We start from the raw sequence: 21720 nt of genomic DNA on the forward strand, positions 1-21720 counted from the left end.
TAGCCGTACTCAGAGAAATTAACTGGTTATTAAGGGTTCGTTTTAGTATTTATAACATATCCGGTTAATCAATCTTCAAGTATGCTTCACAGTTTTATAAGCCATTTGGTTCATGTAAGAAATAAGTTTGAACAACTGCTAATACGCCGTATTTATTTACCCTGCGCTTTCGTAATTGTTGACTAGTGTAACATACTTTTTAATGTATGTACGGACTTGTATGAAATTAAAAAACAAAAATTGTGTTTGGTTGAAAGACACGACCAATAAGATTTTCCGAAGCATTATTAAAGTTTACGTTTAGGTTCGTAATTTAATATGAACAAGTTGTGAATATAGAGGCAAAGATTTAACAAATACTTTAATTTTCCATTTTATAACACACTAGTTGTCACACGCGATTTATTACGTTTTTTACATTAACCTACATTCCAGACTATGTTCTACATCTGTACCAAATTTCCTCAAGATCCGTTGTAGAGTACATCCGGAGATACCTTCAAACAAACATCCATCCATGCAACCATTGACATCTATATATATAAAAGAAAGTCGTGTTAGTTACACTATTTATAACTCAAGATCGGTCGAACTGATTTAGCTGAAAATTAGATTAGCTTAGAACTAGGAGACGGACATAGGAACTTTTTTATCTTGTGTGCATTTTTTTTATTCCGCGCGGACGAAGTCGCGTGTAAAGCTAGTTTATAATATTAGTACGCTAGCTACGCTTTGTAAGTTTGGTCACCCTATGCAAGCGCATTGAACCAGTAATTGGCGCCTATTTCCACAGCGCGTCAACAAACGCTTGCACACGTGCTGCGCCGGTTGCCTTGTAGCTTCAGCCGCCAGCCGCCTGCACATTTCCCTCTGATGAAACAATACATTCCTAAAGGAAAAGAGGCCACTTAAGACATCATAAAGTAACGTTAAAGTAAAAATATTATAAGTCAAACAGCGCGAATTGTTTATTTTACGCCTTTTTAATTATCTTTGTAAAGTCAATTCTATCATTTATTGTATTCTGTCTTTTAAAGAAATAGAAAAAGTTGATGATATTTGATCATTGGCTTACTTAGACTAGACATCGCAATTTAAGCTAGGTTTAGTTCGGTTCTATGTTTTTAGTGCGGACAGCGACAGGAACAAAGGCCGTGTCTGAAATAAGCTCACGAACGCCGCGTCATCTGACGGTCGCCTCTCACGCCGCGCCGCGCCGCTGTCGCCGTCGCGCGGTCTGTCGCGCCCCGTTGTAATTAATTGTCCCTGCCCCTCCCGCACTGTATTCCCCCTGTATTGAATGGTCATTCGCAATGTTTTTTGAGTATCGAAGCTTTGAAAACATTTAAGGTTAATAAGGAATGGGAAAACATTAACATACGTCTCATAAAATAAACTTGTAATTTTTTATGTTTGTTCAAAATACACGGAAACCAACCATAACGATAAGTTATATGAAAAAGTCAATAGTGCTTTGCGTAAATCTAAAGGAAATCTGTTAAATTTTAATGAGGTATTGAAAATCTAATTCCTTCTTTAAACTGTACTTGTTAATACTTTAACGGTATTTTGTGGTTAGAAGAATTTAAGTACACGTATAAGTGATTAAGCATTCGTGTCCGGAAGTTATCATGCGGATGTTATTGTTGACTTAATACAAGTTATCATGAAGAAGTTTAGAATAACTTTAATTTAGCGATTCTTAAATGTGTCATGTATAAGTACCAACTGTTCGAATACAATTTTATTATCGAGCTAGAATTGTCTTGAAAGACATTTCGTCACAAATAGAAAGCGTTATTTTTACCTTACGTTATCAAGTTAAGGTTTCTAAGTTATTGTAGAATGAAGTTAATCTAGTTAGTAGTTTTTCGTGCACATTGTCACACGACATGAAGTGACGTCGCGTCGTAGAGAAGCACAATACAAAGTATTGAATTCCAATTTAACCAAGAATTTATATGTATATATATATAAAAGAAAGTCTTGTTAGTTACACTATTTATAACTCAAGAACGGCTGAATCGGTTTGACTGAAAATTGGTGGGCAGGTAGCTTAGAACCAGGAATAGGACATAGGATAATTTTTACCCCGTGTTCTTTTTTTTATTCCGCGCGGACGGAGTCGCGGGTAAAAGCTAGTTAAACATAAAGCATTTTGCTCAGAGATAGTAATGCAATAGCTGTGAATGTTAACGTCTTATCACAGCTGGTGCCACGGACCACGGGTCAGCATTGCCCAATGTCCACGGCGGACTGACGCGAGTCAATTTGCGGGAACACGGTTGAGGCGGGCGGATGACGTCATCAAGACAAGCAGTATTGCGTCGTAAAGATAAATACTTGGGGTGGCTATAAACAGTCGTGGCTTAACTAACATTATTTGATTAAATTTAGATTGTAAGTTGACGATTTGAATGTTTAAATTGTGAAAATCAATTCGACTCGAAACACAACACTTCCTTCTACAAATATTACAAAGAAAAAGTTGACTAATAATTGATAAGGAATGAGGCTAAAGTGATGTTAACGAAAAACTTAGTAGGAAAAAGGACGACGCCGTACATTAATAGCTTTTTATGTGATAAGTTACATTGAACAAAAAATAAAGTACCTATTAGCAAACAATTTCAAATTTCTTTCATTTCTAATAAAGTGTCTTTTATACAGTAAACAACAATATAAATTCTGAACATAGCACAAGTTAAAACATTGTCAATGTTACTACGACGTAATCTAATCCCTGAGCTGTCATGGCCGGCGCCCACGCGGACTCGGACCAGACGGGACAGTGGGCTCTTTGCAATTGCGAAGACCTTGCGACTCTTATTTCACGACCTAATTTTGTTGAATGAGATGATTTAAGACCATGAACAGTGATTTAATGAAAATTCAAAATAAGGTTTTTATACAGTGCTTAATTACATGTTTTAAATTTTCTATGATGTATTTAATAATCAAAATAAATTTGGAGACAAAATATGAAGAAGTTATTTGTTACATTTTGCATTTTCAATTGTGAATTTTTAAGAAAGTTAAAAACAACTTGTAAAAATTATTCTGTGTTTTTACGAAGAAAGTGCCATTTCTTAGTTTCTTTATTGAAAAGTAATAAAACGCTTAAATAGTTACATCATTTTAATTCATAGCGACCTAAATAAGTCGACATATTGTGTATATTTCATCTACACTCTAACATCAATTTGCGTAATTCGTTTTGCCAGGGGTACTCAACTTCTATCAATGTCAACGATACAAGCGATGCGATGCAGTAAGACAATAAAATAACTGTAAAGTTATTTTGTATGCTCGTAAGTTGTTAATAATAACGATACAGTCTATATTCCTTGGTCTCCAAAAAAATAAAAGTTCAAACACGTATCATATCCATAAAACATTGTTCGTAATTGCGACCCGTGACTGATAAGCTCTGTCGTGACACATAATGGTCCGCTATGTGAGACCTTAGGTTAATTGAGCGAGTTACGCAAAAAGATAAAACTGTTCGTCCGTGATTGCCTCGAGTGGATAATTGAATTGAATGGACATTTCTACTCTTAATTTTGCGAAGATTTTATAAAAAGACTAGCTATCGCCAGCGACTCCGTCCACGTGAAATTAAAAAAACGTAATTAGTAGCCTATGTGTTCTTCCAAGATCCGTTCAGCCGTTCCGGAGATACCTTGAAACAAACATCCATCTATCCATCCATCCATCTAAACATTCGCATTTACAATATTAGTAAGATAATCCACTACGGGCAACGTGCGTGATGTGTTACATAATATATTACATGCGTGTATTTGTTATGTTTCTAAGGCTAATGGCCAACATGGACTTTTTTATTACATTCTCTCCCAGTGTGTCGTTTCCTTATTCCTGTGACTTCTCTTCTTGATCATCTTTTGTAGGGTGTTTCTTTATTCTAGGCTGTCCTCAAAGGGATTGGAAGAGATTTCCCCTTTGGTTTGTGTCTGATATATATGTCTATGATGTCGCCACACTCATATTGTCCTGTAACGACACTGCTCCGCCCGTGTGGCATGTGAGGATGTGTGAAAGAACCAGTCATAGTCCAACAAGGAATCCTATGGCAATGACCTGATGTTAGCAATTAAAACGTGATAATTATCTGAAATTTCGAAAATATAAAAAATGGCAACATTATTTTGTGCATCTGCTTCTTCTTCATAGTTTACATATTTTCCGACTGTCATAAGATCCTTACGGAACTATATGTCAGAGAAAATCTTACATTAAATTTAAATTGTGTCATTGTTACGTTGTCATAGTAACGAGAATAACCAGTAATAAAAACCTTGCAGTGCAGTAAGTTGACAGTGAGGCTAGTTGTACTGGGACTGTTGTTCAGCTGATCCGTGGACAAACACGAGTCGCGATATCTGATTACATTCCACAGATTCTGGGACAGCCTACAATTACGCAATATTTGTACAAGAGTTGTCTTTTTATAGTTTATAAACAAACTGTACAAATCTTGTAATGGGATTAGACGAATGCCGAGTTGATAGTACTTTTTATACCTGGAAGTTGAAAGATGCTAAATGAAGTAGAAATAAGAAACCACCAAAATGAAATAACTTAGAACTTTATAAACAATATAAGACGTATATTCGGTAAAAAGAAAACAGCGACCTCGATCTCTGATATAATTAAGTATATATAAACAGTATCGTTATTTACGTCTTCGTCTCAGTACATTTGATGGACTAGTGGCGTCCCGCGGCGCGCCCGCCTGACCACCCGCGCGCCCCTTATCACTGGAGCGATCTATAGATACAAGCTGCTGTTAATTAGTGGCCGAGACTGAAGCCGATAGCACAGCGCTGCTGGAATCTAGAAGCTGCAGCCCCAACACTGAATACAGATTTAATTAAAGAAGTCATAAAGTATAATCGATGTTAAACTATGACACTATAGAGTTTTGAAATAAATATAAATATCAAAAGCTGCAATAAAGGATGGCAAAAAAAATTATATGAAGCTAAATTAACATGTTCTTCAAAAACTTCAATCTAAAAATACAATATAATAATACAGTGTAAAATTTAACATCGTGTCCGGCTCTCGAGGATCATAATTCTTTGAATCAATTCAAAATATCATCAATCAAAACCACCACCGAAAAAACAAAAACACACGTAGCGCCTTTAATCTGAGTGATGTCTGAGCGGTCATTGCCCGGACACGGAATCGAACGAGTTTGATATTCGACAATCAATTCGCGTGGAACGAGTTTGGCGCCGAATCGGTCGGATAGAGAAAAAGCGCGATTTTAGCTCACAGGAGCAGCGTGCGGCGTGAACCTGAGCATGGCCTCAGAGAGCGCGTGGTGCCTCCACCCTGGCCTGTGCTGCCCACACTGGCAGCGGCCAGCGACAGTCAGTCTGCGCGGCAGTGCCGGCGGGGACGCACGTTTCTCTGCCGTATGACGCTGGACACCACGCGATCGCTACGCCGCGGCACGCGGGAATGTCTTCACCAATTATTTAATACCTCGATTAACAGCTTCAAAGACAGTTGATGTGCGCAGGCAGTAATGTGATAAAGTATCGTGAGATGTGTTAGGACGCGACAATGAATTGGTTGGTGCTAGTGCTGCTGACGGTGGGCGTGGGCTCCGGGCTGGGCGGCAGCAGCGGGCCACGGCGCTGTGCCGGCCGGCTGGCCCGCGAGCGGCTGAAGGCTGCGGAGAAGATCCGTGACAAGAGGTTCTTCCTGATGTGCTGCTCACCCACGTGCGCCTCCCCGCAGCGCCGTCCTCGTCCGCCGCGCCCTCAGCGTCCCCTGTACACCACCCGGCGGTACCAGCCGTACCATAACACTTGGTTCGGACTTAAATATGGTACGAAATCTTTGGAGCTTTATCTTAAATAGCACCAATAGTTCTTCAGAATGTCTATGATAAAGAAACAGAAACTTTACTAACCTTCACCTAAATGAATATTTTGAGTTGCTTTTGCGATAACTGATAACTACTATAATGCGTTCAAGCCCATGGATATTAGAATACCTACATATATGTATAACGAATAAGCGGTCTAAACTTCTATCTCTTAAAATCGGTCAGTGCATTTGAATCAATTAGTGTTCATTAGGACTTAACTAATATAAGAGAAAACAAACTAAGTATAAAACTAGAAATTTTCGTAGCTTCGAGTCATTTCCACGTTCCCGTGAACATAATTAATAACAACACTAATATGATTATATTTATTTATCGAAAAAACAGTTATCACAAGAGACTGTCAAAATATCAAATTACTTATATTTGCCCTTCGCAACCTGCGTTAATTATTATTAAACAAATCTACATGATGGAAATAGAGATAACCTGAGTTTGTTTATAAAGTGGCTAATTAAAAAGCCCCGATATTTAAGATGGCATGTGAAAGTGCCAAAAAGATATATCTTTATATCTACAAGCTATTTAAAATATAAGTATGGAATGATAGCCATAGGGATTGCAATCCGGCGTCATTTTCAGTCCGGCCGGATACGACCGGATTCCCATCAATCCGGCCGGATCCGACCGGATCCGACCGGATTGATTAAATCAAGATGATTTTCGCTTTTTAGTACAAAATAAGTAAGTTAATCAAGTGTCACTGCACTTATATGTAGGTAGTTTATTAAAAATAAATCACAAATATATAAAATCGACTTTATTTCTTAACCAATGTTAAGACAAATAGACAACAAGAAAACAATTAAAATTTAGTAGTGTAGGTAACTAGTAATAATTTTACGACGTAACGAGTAGCTTAGTCTTTCTAGATTTCACTGTCACAGATAGATCAATTTATAAGTAACAATATTAATTATCAAGTAACTATAATATCTAATAGATACAATTAACCTTACGTAATTAACTGAAATGAGATCAAAATCATTATTAAAGTATTTGAGAATGCTAACAAACAAGTCTTATAGGTACTCGTATTTATGATTATAACAGATACCATCATGATTTGATGAATCTGTCGAACGAATGAATGACAAAAATTATCACAATAATGAGTTTAGAACTCTTTAGTTTAATCAACTTACGATAAATAATTATTTTAAGTAATAATTGTAAAAAAATATAAGTATTAAAAGAAAATCAATATTGATTTTGAAAATAAGATCGTAGAAAACAAATATTGTTAATTGTATCATCAGCTTAACGACTTCTAATAGAGCTGCAAATATATACGCACAACGCATTTAAAGTACCTACTCATGCAACAGCTATATTATTTTCCCACAAACTGCTAGCACCGGATCCGGTTTTCGGATCCGGTATATTGGTACCGGATCCGGTAACCATTAAATGATGCCGGATCCGCCGGATTACCGGATCCGTTTTTCCGGATTGCAATCCCTAGATAGCCATCGATAGAATTTTCGCCAATATTTTGGGTACAGTAGTGTGTCTGTTTTCATCCTTAAACTTGACAGTGAAAACTTTATCAGCTGCTAATTTAATGTTTTCAAAAATAAAACAAAATCTACACTAACCGTGAGTTTTAGAGTCCGAAAACTCTGTATGAAACATATCGTCATTCTTATAACAATATGTTTTAAACGTTGATTTTGGTTTCAAAAACCCACGTTAAATATTTCTTGAATATCGTGAGAAATGAACTTCAATTTCAATATTCCAATAGACAACCTTGTCATCGTATTTCACATCGGTGAGAAAATTGACATAAAATATTAGCTTTTGCAGAAGAAAGTAGTTGTAAATTTAATTGCGAAGAAGAACGCCACGACTGTCCTTTGCCAGTTAATTGACTATTAGAAATATAATACTTCCTTTACTACTTACTTTCCATTGAAGTCTCTATGAAGTTATCTGAATAAAGAAGCCATTTGAATAAGCTCACTTAATATCAAGACTTTTATGGTGTAGACGATTTTAACTTAATGGATTCTATAACTTGAATATAAAGCAAGAATGTCACAGAACGCTTTCCTACAGCATAGCCTTTTTACTTAAGACCTTCGTGAAATATAAATTAAATTTAAATAAAAATACTACAGCAAGTCTTCCTCAAAAAATGCACTTCTGAATTCTTTATTTTTAAATCTTTCAAAGGATAAAATAAAAATAAATACCTTAATGGAAATTTGATGCGATAACCGAGTTGATATCTTCAATTTATTATCTGTAAATACATAACAGGAAGCGTATTTGGAGTTATTTAATAAAATTCACGAAATAACTCCGAAACTCCGTCACCTCAATAAAATGCGTAAAGACAAAAAGCGGTCCCGGCTCAGTGACGGTTGCGCGCGGTCTCTGCCGAATTTATCGCAAATCAAAAACAAATTATCGTGAACTGAGCGAACGAAATCCAGATCGTGACCTTTTAAGTTCGAGCCGGTACTGCCGCCGGGGTACATTATAGTGCTGGCTGACGGTATTTTCAAAGACCATATCGAGATTTAATTAAAAGCAAATTTAGATTTAGGTAGATTTCTGTCGAGTATGCTGTGTCTTTAGTGGACTGCACCAAAATCTATACGTCCAGGTTCGATCCCCGTAATGTACCAATTTGTTCCTCAATTTTCGAATTTCACATGTGAATTTATACGCTGTTCTTACATTTAAGGAAAACATCTTGATGCAAGTAAGCAAATATCGGCGAAGAAATTCAAAACGGCAGCTCGGTACATCGTGCGAGGCACTGCGCAAAATATAATTTAAGGTAGAGGGCACTAGATTAGAAACGGCTTATAGGTACCAATTAAAAAGTTATCAATTTGACTTTTTCTACGATATTGAAATGACCGCAATGAGCCTCAAAATTATTTTAAACCCATTTAAAATATTAATGGGAACGTCTATAATTTTATCTATTTTTGCTGCGTAGATTGTATTTAAATATATTTTAACATTTCTTGAATTAAAACTGTTCATTGATCAGAACTCATCACTAGATAAAATTCCCAGGTCATCTAGACGCGGCTAGGTCGTCGACCCGCGAACGACTTGCCAAAAGCGCCATTCACGAAGCTGATAAGCCAGGCCTTCCTCCTCATTCGGGTTATTGGAACGGATTTGTAGATAAGGCGCCGCGCCGTCATTCAGTAAACGATTACGTTCCTAGAAACTCTATTGTTCTGACTGCTAGTCTCATATTTCAGCCACAACAATAATTGCAACCTAGTAATTTTAAACCTACACCTATATTTATTAACCTTCTTTAAATAAACTTGTGTTCGTTTATTTTTTGTCACAAATTTAAAAAATTCATTGAATTCTAATGTTATTTACTTGGGCTATTCGTGTTCAAATCTATCTGAATCACTTTGAACTGCAAAAGTGTAGTTCTTAGTTATAATTTTGTAGGCTTATATTGCAAGTTATATGAATCATCATCATCATCATCATCAACCTGCCCTTATCCCTATGGAGGGTCGGCACAGTATGTACTACTCCTACATACATCTCTATCAACCGTCATATTTGAAGTCACCCCCTTCTTACGCATTTCATCTTTTATCCATACTTTCTTTGGTCTTCCTCTACCTTTATAACCATCCACATTCAGTCTCATTACTTTTTTGTTCATATGATCATCATCCCTCCGCATAACATGTCCAAACCACGCTAACCTTCTGCTCCTCAAATTTAATTGCAAGTTATATAAATCAGTAGACATAAAATTACAGGCATGTTCGAAGTTACTTATTTATTTGGGGCGTAGTTACGACTTGAAGTGTTATTCTAAATGTGTAGGCAAATCAAAATATCAAAGTGAGCCTTGATAAAACTCTGGTTACAGCCGCATGACGCATATCAATACCAACTCTGATATCATCTACACGAATAGACGAAACGCGTAAAGGCCGCTCCACACAAACCGGTCGAGTCGCACGTTTATCAAGCCTGCGTAATGTTACTAGTGCATGTTTGCATAATTTTATGAAATATGGATTTACTGCTGCCGCAGTTATTCGTTTTATTCAGCAATCCAGTCTTAGTTTCGAGAATAACTTTTTCATTATATCATGTTCACACCACTTTTGTATTATTTAAAACAAATTTATTCATCTTTCCACGCTAGTTTTAAATAGTGTTGTCTTCACACAATTTTGATTAACACGCACGCACGATTATGCAGCGCCCGTGTGAATGTGGCCTAATTCCCCAATCCTGTTGGCAAAAAGCGATCGCCGTATTAGGTAATCTCTGCCGCTGGCATTATGCCTCTTTTGGTGAGTAATTAGACGCGTATTTATTATCTGTTCTTGCTTTAGTAAGCTCAAAAAATATAACAGACATGGCCCCAAAATACCTCCTGGAGTTAATATTGAGTAAGAGCACATTCACACGTCTGAGAGACAAACGCCTTCACGTGTAATTATAAGTTCAAAGTAAGAACTATAAATATGACAAAGTGTTTGTAACGCTCATTAGAACCTGTAATTTATTAAGCTCATTGTATGCGAATATACTGCCTATTTGTAATCACCACGCTTTGATCAAAAGATCTCAGTAAGTGTGGTCTTCGAATGATAAAAAAAGACTGCATACATAATCCATAAAATAAGTAATAGGATAATTGCTTGTTGATTTGTTTCTCAAAGTATGATCCGCGGAGCCTTGAGGCTCCGTGAAGCCTTTCTAGGGGTCCACGAAAAAACGTACTGTCCATAATTTAAAAAATCTAAAGGGTTTCAGAGGAAAAATCCGCCAAAATATTAGGTACGTACCTATTTATAAAAAAGTATGATGCAAACTGAACGAAGGATCGTTCGTAAAAGAATTATAAATTCTAGGACTTTGATTAATTTTACCTAGAATTTAGGGTTCCGTCAAATACTTCGCTTCCCAAAAGGGTTCCGTAGCCAAAACAATTAAAAACCACTGGAATAGAGTAACGTAATTTGATTTAGTATTTTCGATATAATTTATATATTAAACCTTAAAACCCTACATCTGATGTATAGATTTATTTAACCAGGAAATACCTCGAAGATAAGTTATCTTAAGATAATTATAGACTTGAGATTTCGGCGTCAGCCTATCGTTAATATAAAATGGCAAAAGCAGATAAAATGAATTTATATTATTGTTAATTAAATTAAAAAAACCGATAACATAAGTTTGAACCTATTATCTACAGGTCGTCGGTTCAAATACTATTTGAATTCGCTAATACAAACCCACAAGTTTTTTTGTATTATAAGGTACCAAAAAAATAAAATACTGTTATAATAAATAATCAGACTAAATTGAAGTCTTAAAGACGGAAAATAATATTAGAAATTTAATTCACAAATTAATGCAAATATTTCCCACGGACTTAATCCGTGTACATTTACTGAGTTAGTTTAAAAGCTCGTAGTTCAATAAATAGAGCTTTCGGTGTTCGAATCTGATAAAGCTCCGGAATTCCTGCCGCAAGCTCGCAGCTCGGGGCCGCAACGACTCTCATGAATAGTATTTTATGTGGCTACATGTTACACAATATATTTGGAAGTAAATGTACTTTAAGCAATTAAAATGTTAACTACCAAGTGTAAATATTGTCGAAATATAAAGGCATATATATGTGCGATTTGGCAAATATCTTGTAAAGTCTTTTATTTAATTTAAATGTGCAAATGTTCTTCTTTTATGTTAAGATATACATGTTAAGTTGCAAACTAAAATTAAATCCAATATTCAAGCATAGACAGTGTTAATTTATTGTGTTCTAAAACAGTTAAAGTTTAATGTCCAACACTATATGTCCAACATTGGTCACATTAAATACAATAATTTCATAAAAGATGTCGTTGCTAACATAAATAATTGCAATTTATAGAGCGGGTTGCGGCTGTTAAGTGTTTCACTCGTCGATGTTTATTGCCCCTGTACACTGCCTAAACGTTTAGATTCTACTGGCCGAGTACACCACAGCATAAATATTAATATTACTAAAAATATCGAACCCTTTGTGTTGGTTACAAATAGAATAGCAAATGTACACATCTAACAAACTTCATAACTTTAATGGAAACTGTTTAACTGTTTCATCAGCTTTATAAAACTAGGAATTGTTAGTTTGCTATAGGAATTATTATTTTTAAAACTGATAGAGTCAGCGATGTATCAACAAGGCACTTACTATCGACCGTCAATTTCACGTCGTCAAATTAATGACCTCAGTGATCTATTTAAAAAACATCGCTACAATAACTTGTGATGTTACAAGCGAGCCGAGATATCGTCGCTTGTATTAACATGTTTAATAAGGTGACAATATGCTTGAAAATTTTCCGGACAGATTCGTTTCTTTGGCAGAAATGTTAGATCTGTGAACGGTTTCAACGACTCAAAATCCTGTCATCGCCGCTTTATGCCAAAAGGTAATTTTCCTTGCTTATCTTAGCCTTAGAACTTATGGGCTAAATATTAACTATATGGTTTTTCGGATAGATCCTGTGCTTGAAAGACTATCCTCAACCTTAATCCTAAAATAGTAAAGATAAACGAAGTGTATAATAACCATAGTATATTAATAAAAATAGTATGGGATGTTATCCCATTGATTTATTCAGACATGGTGACCGTAGCGTAGGACAGCGTCGAAATCCCAGCATAGTATCTATCAATCATCGGTAGAACAATCGATCGGTGGTTGTAGAGCGGAGATCGTAGTGCGGAAAGAGGAGAGGAGAGAGAAGAGAACGGAGTGAGGAGTGCGGAGTGCGGGAACACGCGTATATCTCGACATCGACAATGGACTATTTATTAAGTCACTTATCGCTCACTAACAGTAATCACCCGTTGCCACATCGCCGCTGGAGATTTATGAACGTTGCGGTCGGTGATGGCCTCATTTTTATTGTACCCGTTGACAGTCAGATAAAAAAAAATTGTGTTAAATTACCGCCAACATTCAACAAAGAGATACGCAAATCTGTTAAGTCTTAAATACTGTCATCTGGTTCTATCATATTTATTTGATATAGTCCTAACTTAAATGTACATTATTGTGTATACGATATTATTATCTAGCATTAATCGGTTTGGTAATTGCATGTCTAGTGGTGTGGTACCCACAGCGCGGCGTGCGGCGTACAGCGTTTGCTCGGCCGCAGCGGGTGATAGCGGACTAAGGAATTAAAGTCTCAATCAAGTTAGTGCATTTATCAATCGTTGCGCCCGTGTTTGCGGAAACTGGGGTGAGCCGTACAGGGTTGACACAACTAAATAATTATTAAATTATTATTATATAATACAATTTTTTAATCTAACTTGACTGTTTATCATTTACTATACTGCATAATTAGATGACAAGTTAAAATATTTTTTTTTCTTTCTAAATTATTCGTTAAAATTTTACAGACCGAATAATCTCTATTTGAATAGCTATCATAATTGGGCTAGTTTACAAAATTTGTATTAAAATAATAGATTTAGGTGACAGCCCTAAAACGAGAGAACCGGTGAGACCGGCCAGGCGCTGTCACGCCGCGACCCGGCTAAATTACTCCGTAGGTCCCGTTCGATACGCAGCGCCTGATGCATTGTCCCGGCCATCCAGCCATCCCGCCATCTCGTCGTCACGCCCGCTATCCATCACCCGCCGACGTCATACATCACTCACTCGCAACGGGCACCGGTCATCATTCACTCAACCAACTCACTCACTCTTGTCCCACTCGCGAACTTAAAAAGTAAATTAAGTAAATGACTGGTGCTCATTATTTCAATGTCACAATTAATCGTTTAGCTGTTATATTATTAAAGGTTTTACATGTTTTATATTAATACTGAAAATCTAGACATACTTAGCAATAGATGATAAGATGCATGATTAGTATATGCTGGGCTGCGCAGCGGCAGAACACAGACAAAGGGCGCCTCGCCCTGCATCTGCGCGTACTGTGTTATCTTTGATGTCTGCGCGCTACGACAGGAATATCTTTGCATACATTTCCCGAAGTAAAACAAGAGCTCCACATAACTGCACTAATATCAGATATTAAAATAGACCGTTACAACATATCTAACGCGGAGAAAATACAAAAATAGTAATACCAACTTTAAATCTTTGTTAAACCAACAACTTTGTAACTTATACAATATTTTATAGTTAGCACTATCCACAATAAATTAATGCAGCATACACTAAGTATTGAACAATAAACAAATAACAATTAAGATAAAAGCAATATTCTCAATCCATATAGACAATATTTAAACATACAATCGGTTTAATAATGCAGCGAGCAGAGCAAAGGCACGCAACGCCGGGGCCGCGGGCAAGCGTGACTCCGATAGCGGGCACAATGAGGCGCACACCACAATCACCACTTGTTCCTCGGATATCTCAATCAAAACAGACAAACGGACTCCTTATAGGGATAGGAGATGAATCGAGTTTGCTCACCCGACTGTGTCCGTTCTCCCTACAGATACAAACCAGAAGTATTTTATAATAAACTTATTCTGCAGATTATTATTACATTTATATGTAGAGCTTTGATATGAAAATGACAGTAGATCACCGAACTTTGAAGTCGATGACCTTGCGAATTATTATTAGTTGGATGGACGAATGGATGGAGAGATGTTCGTTTGAAGGTATCTCCGGAACAGCTCAACGGGTCTTGATGAAATTTGACAAAAATGTAGAACATAGTCTGGAAGAACAAATAGGCTTATTATGATGGAGTCGCGGGCGACAGTTAGTAATTTCATATTTTTCTATCTGTTACTGCAATGATTCCTCTCAATGAACACGTGTATTGAGAGGAAGTGACTTCTAGGAAGTGCAGACAGACGGCTGTCGGGTCGTCGCGCCTCTCGATAACATCGTCTGACAGTTACGACGTCTGACCCGCAGCGCAAGTCGCAACTGTTTCGTCTATTCCTGTAACACAACTGCACAATATGAATAGGAATTTGATATAACTGGGTTATCAATATATACATGGTACTAGAGATCGGATCTTCGCGAAGAAAATAATTATTTTTATGTTCAAATTATATAACTAGATTCCTCTATAGACGGTTCAGTTGGGCTACATAGATGATCAATGAATAGTATCCCGTAGTGATCGTTAGATGGCGTTTAAAGATGGAAAAGAGAAAACAATTTCTCTTGACATAAACACTTGGCATTATAAAGAAAATGCTAAACTACATTCATACAACCACGATTTTCTTTTATCATTATGTAGTTCCTATAATGATCGTAGAATAAACAAAAATAACAGTATTATATTTATTAAATGTACTGTTAAAAAGCTCATTCATTCATTCATTCATGAATGAAATAGCTCATTAATTAGTGATAATTAAAATAACACGCTCAATAGCAGCCACAGTTACCTTTGATTAATTCTGAACGAGCAATTAGTGGAGGAATTTGAATCTGTAGCCACACAAAGGGAGGAAGTTATTAATTAAAATTGACACGTATCTAAGATAACGTAAGGTATAAATTTCAACGTGTCAAAAAGTCATCTTTAACCATTGATAAGTAATTAATGAATACATTATAAAAGTCTCATGATTTCAGTATAAATAATATTACAAGCTTTCGCCTGTGACTCCGTCCGCGCGGAATTTAATAAAAACATAACAAGTAGCCTATGTGTTCTTACAGACTATGATCTACATCTAAGCTAAATTTTATCGAGATCCGTTGAGCTGTTCTGGAGATACCTTCAAACAAACATCCATCCATCCATCTAAACATTCGCATTTAGAAAGGAATGCAATTCTTTCCAGAATTTAACCGTTTAATTTTCTTGATAATATCAAGACAGGAATTTTAAACGAGGTTCTTAAACTTCAAGACTTCAACAAACGGTTATTGTCACAAATGTCTTGCAGTAAAGTATTACGTTTTTATTTTTAAGACCCTATTTTTTAACTCACAGATATGTTTTGTGACTCATTTACCTCCATTGCTAATGCATTTAATGTATTCCCGTGTAAGAAAACTGTAGCATATATCATAACAATGATAAATGGACCTTATCCTAAAAAAATAAAGTTCATATTACATTATCGAGTAAAATTGAAGTAAATTGTTCGCCGAAATTTCGATAACGGAATTTATCAATGTTCCAATTCATGTATCGTGCAATATACGTGTAAAATGCCCTGGATTTGTTAACGGGGCGGGGGCGGGGGCAACAAGTCGGGGCGGGGGCACACAATCTCGTATATAAACCGGTACGCGTCAGTAGTAAGTGTGAATTAACTTCATTCGACGTGAAGGAACTCATTCTTTAATAAAATTTTGCAGAGAATTTTTCACCGTTATCTTGTTTTTGTGGCTAAAATTGTGACAAACTACTTTCGTTGAAAATATATTTTTATATTTTTCTGTTTAAGCCCCGTTTTCATTCCAAAGTGCATCAGAGTGATTTGAACTCCAAATAGATTAAAAAAAATTTAGCACAAAACATCAACACCTTAATCTACATAAATATACAGTTATAAATAAATCTATATATATAAAAGAAAGTCGTGTTAGTTACACCATTTATAACTCAAGAACGGCTGAATCGATTTGACTGAAAATTGGTGGGCAGGTAGCTTAGAACCAGGAAAAGGACATAGGATATTTTTTATTCCGCGCGGACGGAGTCGCGGGTAAAAGCTAGTCTAATATATAAAATTCTCGTGTCACAGTTTTCGTTCCCGTACTGCTCCGAAATGGCTTGACCGATTCTCATGAAATTTTGTAGAAAATTTGTAGCATATTCAGTAGGTAGTATTGTAGGTCTGAGAATCGGCCAACATCTATTTTTCATAACCCCCCCCCCCCCCCCCCAATTAGTTTTTTTTTTTAACTGCGCGCGGACGGAGTCGCGGGCGAAAGCTAGTAAAACTATAAAGATATTTACGTATCTAATTGAATGGTATAGATTAACTTTATAGACAATCTCATCTTTGATATACGTAGCTATATATAGGTGTACGTTGAACTATAAAACTGTAACTTTAATTGACGATAACAAGACAAGTTCAGCGATAGTTAAATTAGAACGTCGTTTCACTAAGACCGGGAATAACTGGTCGCGGTTATGACCGCGGCTGGTGTTTTGGTTGTGTCGCTAGAGGGCGGTATTAAACGGGCAAGTAATCAGTGAGCTTTAATTGCGGTCTAAGCTAAGATTTGCATCGTCTCGTCTGGCTATCTTATCGCAACGAACTGACTTTATGACTTTATTGCATGTCTCGGAGATAAGATGAGGTGAGTTTTGCTGATTTCTTTTTACTTCAATCTTAACTATTCGTCGTTATTAGACATGTTTAAATATATTTCCTTGGTGTAAGAAACTGTTTGAATCACATAATGAATCTAATATAAAAACCTAATGTAAATTTAATATCGATTTAACCATTCATTAACCTCTCATTCAATAAATGAATATATAAATAAACTTTATTATATACATGTTGACAAGCGCTTCGAGACATTTAATACTAGGGTTGTACTGGATCTTTTAGGGCCTATGGCTATACGTTGATGTTATCACCATTGCTGAATAACACCCAATAAATTGTACGACATCGATTTCTTGGCGGGTTGCGTGCGCGATCCTTCGTCTCTTTTGCGACGGGGAAATGAAATGGAAAATTAATAATTAGCGATAATCGTCGTCGGCCCGCGGCGCTGCTACGGTTCATAAATCAGACGACCGGTTTTCATTCGGTGCACCATTCGTCTGGAATATATAGGAAATTGTTTTTTTTAACTTATTTAGATCTAATAATGAGGGTAAGTAAATTATAAATCTAATCTAAATTTAATTTACAAAGAACTATTGTTGGATAATTAGAGACTTATATTTAAAATTGATGTATTTAAAAAATTTCATACCTTACTCCAAAAACCCTTGGTATAACGTTACGTCAAAGTTTAAACAAACAATTTACCTACATAACTCAAAAGGGGTGTGAGGGATTCATTATTGCAATAGTCCATGAGTACAAGTAATATATGGATATAGTAGCGCTAAGCGACTTGCAGCGAGTTAGTGCTGCGGTCAGCTAACCGCGACTCCTTGCGCCGGCGACTCCGCGCCTGCGCCGCGCATTCCCCGCGCCTCATCTGATGAATTACAAACGATTGAAGATATAACGCCCTTTGCAGTTTTACATCAACACTCGGTAATGATCAAATCTACAGCACCTTCAAGGATGATAGTTCAAACTCATTAGAAAAGAAAGAGTAAAAATTTAGTAGTTAAATTTAAAAATAATACAGTCCAAATTATACTTATTAAGCTACATTTTTCTTATAAAGGTGCAACGATTCCGTTTATTCCCTTTAAGCTATAAATATAGCCAGTATTCCACGTAGCTTGTCATGTCTACGCAATGATCCAGGACTATTCAGAGCTATTCTACGGCCGCCCCGGGACTTAGTGTGGGGCCCCCTGGAGTCCTACAGCACGTAGTTTATCGGGATAGCGTGCCGACCTTATTGCGTCGTTTAAGCAGATTGCCTCTATTGAATCATTATGCCAATTTCCTACGTATGTATTATCTAGTAATTTCCGTTAATGTTATTTGTGGTTTGAACTTTTTTTAATAATGAATATTGTAAACGTTAACAAAGGTTTCATTTGTTGAATTACATGTAAGAAGTGCTTATGAAATTAAAAATAATAATGTTAGTGGGCTATAAAAATGTCACTGCTCACTCACATGTAATTCGACATTAAGCAAGTAGTTTGATTATAAAATACGTCTAATTTCCTATTAATTAGGGCAGATGTGAACTATTTCGCCTTCAGCGTAGGGCCCACGCGGTGCCCACGCCCACGTTGGCATGACGTTGGCATCAATCAACTTAATCCGAATTAACGGTAGCTAATGTTAAGACAAGTTCTCATTCAAGTAACGGCAAGTCTAACTTAAAGAACCTTTCACTTATAAGTACATTGCTGTATTGTTTTTGTATTTGTGGGCACGTCATTAGTTCCCGTCAATTCCGATACATAAGTAATACATAGCTGTAAGATATATTCATTAAGTTGATAAAGTTGCATTACTAAGTGATACAAGCATAAAATGATTTGAGATTTATTGTCTATCATTTGAAGTAATAGAGTAATGGGCTCGATAGATCACAATGTTAGATGGAATACCGGCAGATTTGATCCGAAATATTTGATATTCTTAACGTAAGATTCAGTGTCGAAACACTTACACTAAAATCTGTTGCTATCTCTGTTTTTTAAGCAGTGAACGAGAGAGATAGTAATACGTTTGTGTGTGTTTCAGGAGTGGAAGCAGACACTTTTGTAATATTTTCTTAAGAATTTTCTCGCTTCATTCATTCCCATAATTAGACATTCCAGGAAATTATATCAGTTCTTTGTGCCACAGGCGAGTATAGCCATTTTTTTATATCATAAGGTGGCAAACCAGCAAACGGCCACTTGGATTCGCCAAAATAGCGAGGCGACCGTTGCCCATAGACATCCGCAAATGCAGATGCGTTGCCTACCTTTAATAAACGAAGAAGGGGTCGCACAGAAAGAGGATATTTCTCCTTCCTATGCGTCCCATCTTCCGCCAAATTCACCTTCCCTTCCCATACTTTCCTGATAAGAAAAGCCATAGACATTTCTTAGTCTTAAGTTAATTTAATATTCGCATCAAGAGACTACATTGTTGCATTATTATCAACTTTAATATCATATTATCACAGGGTAATTCAAAGGGTGTGGACCTCACGAAGGCATCAATTTTGTGACCTCAAAGGTCAGACGTGCGAGGGTGCTTATTTAATACTCGATTAAGAACTGAAATTTTGATGTAAACATTATAAAACAATTTGCCGCTTATAAGAGAAAATTTATTAAAGTGCTTGAATACTAACTTGAAGATATGTTTTCATAAGTATATAAATTATGAAATATCTTTATAATAATACTAGCTTTTACCCATGACTTCGTCTGCACGGAAGTAAATAAAAATAAGTAGCCTATGTGCTCTTCCAGAATAAGTGCCGAGATTCGTTAAGCCGTTTTAGTCATACTTAGTAACAAACATCTACCCATTTAATATTTCGCATATATATATATATATATATATATATATATATATATATATATATATATATATATATATATATATATATATATAAAAGAAAGTCGTGTTAGTTACACTATTTATAACTCAAGAACGGCTGAATCGATTTGACTGAAAATTGGTGGGCAGGTAGCTTAGATCCATGAAAGGACAGAGGATAATTTTTACCCCGTTTTCTATTTTTTTATTCCGCGCGGACGGAGTCGCGGGTAATAGCTAGTATGAGATAAAATCTTCGTTAATACGTATGTCGTATACGTGTTAGTCGTATGAAGAAGTTTAGACGTCATTTTTTGTTGTTGCAGTTAGTATATACTAGTAGTATAATTAGACAAAGTATTAAGAGAGGTGGAGCGCGTTCTCTCGTTAACATTTCAAGCCGAGCATTTATTATAACCACAGATGATATACACAGAAAGTAATAGCCCGCGGCACCTTTTCATTAAAACGATAATGTCAACTCTGCCAACACTATAAATCTAACAACGCGTACACTGGTAGTCGATTTCAGAGATGTTGACTTCGATAGCTGTTTGTCGGAAACAATAAATTATACTTGTTCTGTTGAATGTCTGAGCTCCGCAGTCATGGTATCCAACATGAACGAGTCCTTGTTCAGTCACGAAATCCTAACTTTTAACAATAACATTTTATCTGACTTGAAGGACCAACGTTTTTTTGTATTTGAAATATAACTAACACTGATATTATAGTAGTGAAACATAGAAATTAGTGTCATTCAGATTACGTTAGTACTATGTGTATAATTTTTAAACTATTCTGTCAAAAACTCCAAAACCCTCATTACACGTTTTACGCTCGAAAGGTAACAAAATTCAGTGATATTTACATGAGAGTAAATATTACGACAGTTTTAGCATACGTAACACTAACACGTGTCCAACGCTTTAACGCAGATAGTCTTTGAAGGTGGTTACTACACGCCACATAAATCAGCAATAGTTCCAGTCTACCGTGAAATGAGAATTAGGTCAGCCTGCGTTGTGGTGGCTAGCGGTCTCGGGTTACATCTGGACTTTCCACGGGATGACCGTAAGGAAATAAATACTTTTGACGTGAATACTGCTTTTTCACTGTACGTAAGAATAGAAAAAGTGCAATTATCTGGGTTTCGGCAGTGAAAGGAAGCCCATTTACAAACGATCTGTTAAACCTGTCGTATTTAACTGAAGGCAGTAAACTGCATCTGAAGCTTTTCTATACATATTTAATGGACGGTAGTTAAACTAATTTACGTATACTTAATAGTATTATCAACGGCCGTCCATTCATAAATAAGTAGACAAGTCTAATCCTGTGTTTGCTTTGGCGTTAACGGGACAAGACGCGTCCCATTCACGGCCAGTTTACGTCTGACGCTTGAGCTCCAATCCAGCCCGGAACTATCCGCTCACCTAAACACGACTTAACCTATTTTGTATGATTGTAAACTTTCTTAAACAGCTTTATTTTTGTTTATGATTTTTAAGTAACTAGCTTTTACCCGCGACTCCGTCCGCGCGGAATAAAAAATAGAAAACGGGGTAAAAATTATCCTATGTCCTATTCCTGATTCTAAGCTACCTGCCCCCCAATTTTCAGTCAAATCGATTCAGCCGTTCTTGACTTATAAATGGTGTAACTAA

The 21720-nt window shown here is 36.3% G+C and overlaps 1 protein-coding gene across 1 annotated transcript in view; it reads left to right on the forward strand.

The window, feature by feature from the left end:
* LOC106712746 (laminin subunit alpha-1) overlaps nt 1–21720 on the forward strand; it is a 97509-nt gene that overhangs the window by 41368 nt on the left and 34421 nt on the right. The gene's annotated exons all lie outside the window — the stretch shown is intronic.

This window comes from Papilio machaon, chromosome 1 (genome assembly GCF_912999745.1).
Source record: "Papilio machaon chromosome 1, ilPapMach1.1, whole genome shotgun sequence".
Classification (NCBI taxonomy): domain Eukaryota; kingdom Metazoa; phylum Arthropoda; class Insecta; order Lepidoptera; family Papilionidae; genus Papilio; species Papilio machaon.